Genomic DNA, 3,286 nt, shown 5'->3' with positions numbered 1-3,286 from the left:
CCTGCCTCATAAGCGCAAGGTCCTGAGTTTGATCCCTGTACCAAAAAACCAAAAAAACTAAGGCTTTGAATTCTGCCAGTAGTTTTTGTTTATCTGTTTGTTTTGTTTTGTTCAGAGATAGGGCATTGCTATGTAGTTCATGCAGGCCTTGCACTCACTATATAGCACAGGATGACCTCAAATTTGAGTGATCCTCCTGGCTCAGCCTCCCAAGTGCTGGGATTATAGGTGTGCACCACTGTGCCTTGTCTGAATTCCTTTCCCCGGCCCCCGCCCGGTATCAAGGATCGAATTCAGGACCTTGTGCTTGCCAGGCAGGCACAGCACCACTGAGCTGCAACCCTTGCCCCAGTGTGAATTCTGCCAGTATTAAAAGTCACATACTTAAAGAACGTTGAACAATTCATGAAAATACACATGAATAATGTTAAGCAAGAATATTTAAGATAAAAATACCATGTGGTTTGTCTAGTACCATTTCAAAAAGTTAATCACAGATTTACCATATTACCCAGTAATTTCACCCCTAGGTTTGCAGTAAAGAGAAATGAAACCATATATCCACCTTAAAACATGTGCACAAGTGTCCATAGCAGCATTACTCATAATAGCCGAAAAGTAGATGCTCCCCAGTGGATAAATACACTGTGGTATATCCAAACAATGGAATGTTACTCAACAATAAAAGGGATGAAATATAGGGCAATAAAATGTCCTAAAATTGATTATGGTGATGGTTGTACAACTATTAATATATCAAAAATAACTGACTTTTATATAGAACTGTAAATGAGAGAATTTTAAGGTATATAAATTATATCCTAATAATGCCAAGTTTTTCATTTTTTGTTAAAAAAATTTTTTTTGTGACAGAGTCTCAGTCTGTAATTCAGGCTGGCCTTGAACTTATGGCAATCTCCTGCCTCAGCCTCCCAAGTGCTGGGATTACAGGCGCGTGTCACCACACCTGACATTGTTGTTTCTTAAAAGGAAAAGAACTGGTATATGCATCAAATGTGAAAACACACTACATGATGCTGAGCATGGTAGTACATGTCTGTAGTCCCAGGGTTGGGGAGGCTGAGGCAGGAGGATTGCTGCAAGTTCCAGTTCCAGGCCAACCTGGACTACATAGTGTGTTCAAGATTAGCCTGAACTACATGAGAAGACCTTGTCTCCAAAACCGAGAGAGAGAGAGAGAGAGAGAGAGAGAGAGAGAATATGTTATATGACTAGAAGCAGTACAAGGCTGCATATTTTATGGTTTTGTTTATACAAAATATCCAGAATAGGCAAATCTAGAGGGGCAGAAAGATTATAAGTGGCCTAGTGATCAATTAGGGGTTGGCAGCCAATGATATAGGTTTCTTTTGGAGATAACAAAACTGTTGTAAAATTGATTATGGTGATGTGCAACTCAGTGGATATGCTTAACCAAGCCTGGTGCCACGACGCATCCCTATTTAGGAGGTACAGGCAAAGGACCACCTGAGCCCAGGAGTTGTGGACCAGCCTGGGCAACATGACAAGAACCCAACTCAGCCAAAACAAAAACAAAATTAAGACTTCCATTTTCCTGAATTTTCACAAGCTAAAGCTTGACAAATTGACAAACCTTAGAGAAATCCCAACAGGTCATACATGGACATACTTAATATACAATATATATATATATATATATATATATGTATACATATCATAAACTTATTATATAAACCACTTGAAAAGTTTACCAGAAAATCCAGTGACATCACCAGAAGCATTCAATGTACAAACTAGGGAATTTATCAACATTGTCACACACACCCGCTTCAAAAATGCTTCAAATCTTGGGCCAGGGATTTAGCTTGGTGGCACCACACCTGCCTGGCAAGCAAAAGGTCCTGAGTTTGATCCCTGGTACAAAAAAAAAAAGCTTCAAGTCTGAACTGTCTCAACTGATGGTAATTTAGACTAAAATCTGGATTTACATTGGCTCTTGCCATTGATCTGTTTTTCTTTTATTTCCATTAAAATGCTTCTCATTAAATACTTGTTTTTTTCATACCACATGGAGGCTAAACTTAGATGGGAGTCCACCTGTAACATCACCTTCTATAATAAGAGTCAAGTACTTGCTGGGGATTTGGCTCAGTGATTCCACTGGCTGCCTCATAAGTGGAAGGGCCCGAGTTTGATCCCTGGTACAAAAAAAAAAGAATCAAGTACTTAGCTGGACTGAACTATTCTCATGACCAAAGGACTTCTTAAATGAGATAAGAGCCAACATTCTTACATTTGCTCTTCTGTGGAATTTTTTTTTTTTTTATGTTTTGAGGTAGAGTCTCACTGTGTAGTTCAGGCTGGCTCTGAACTCACTATGTAGCCCAGGCTGGCCTCAAACTCATGGTGATCCTCCTGCCTCAGCCTCCTGAGATTAAAGCATGAACCACTACACCAATCTGGAATTTTTAAAGTAACATTCTCAGACCACAGTTGACTAGAGATAACTTAAACCATGGAAAGTGAAACCATGAATAAATGGAGATTACTGCATAAGTAACAGACTCTGACTTCTTCAGCACTTCATTCTTTATGAGGGCTTCTGTGCCATGTAAAACTTGCATTACATAAACTTGTGTGCTTTGTCCCTGTTAATCCATCTGTTAATTCTCTGGTTCAGCCAGGACCCTGAGGACAGAAAAGTTTTGCACGCTTTATGGATAAAAACAGAATCCCCCACAGCCCAGCAGCATGATTGGGGGCGGTGGGGGGAGGCAGGCTCTGTGGGTCTGGGGGAGTGAAAGGAGGGCATCAGCCCCTTCTCCAGGAGCCTTGGAAACCCCGCCTGACCTTTCACTGAGGTGTGTGCGGTTAGTAGGTATTTGGTTGGTTTCCTGTAACGGCCACGTATGGGGTCTCCTGCGTCCCCCTCTGCCCCCCAAGAAAAGCCAAACTCCTTGGTCTGGCCACAGTCACTCCAGCCCCACCGACCCCCTCCAGCTTCACGGTCTTCACCATGGTCCATGTACCTCGCCGAACCTTCCAGCTCCCAGTCCTCTCCTGCTCTGCCCACTCCATCCAGCCCTCTCTGCCTCCTGGAAACATCTTGACAGTCTTCCTTCAGGAGCTCCCACTCAGAAGTCTCAGCTGGGCGTGGTGGCGCAGGCCTGTAATCCCAGCACTTGGGAGGCTGAGGCAGGAGGATCGCCGTGTGTTCGAAGCCAGCCTGGGCTACATAATGAGTTCAAGACCAGCCTCAACTAAACGGGAGACCCTGTCTCAAAAAAAAAAAAAAAAAAAAAAG

The sequence above is a fragment of the Fukomys damarensis genome, unplaced genomic scaffold (assembly GCF_012274545.1).
Source record: "Fukomys damarensis isolate Sample0158 unplaced genomic scaffold, DMR_v1.0_HiC HiC_scaffold_34, whole genome shotgun sequence".
NCBI lineage: Eukaryota > Metazoa > Chordata > Mammalia > Rodentia > Bathyergidae > Fukomys > Fukomys damarensis.
This window is presented reverse-complemented; position numbering follows the sequence as displayed.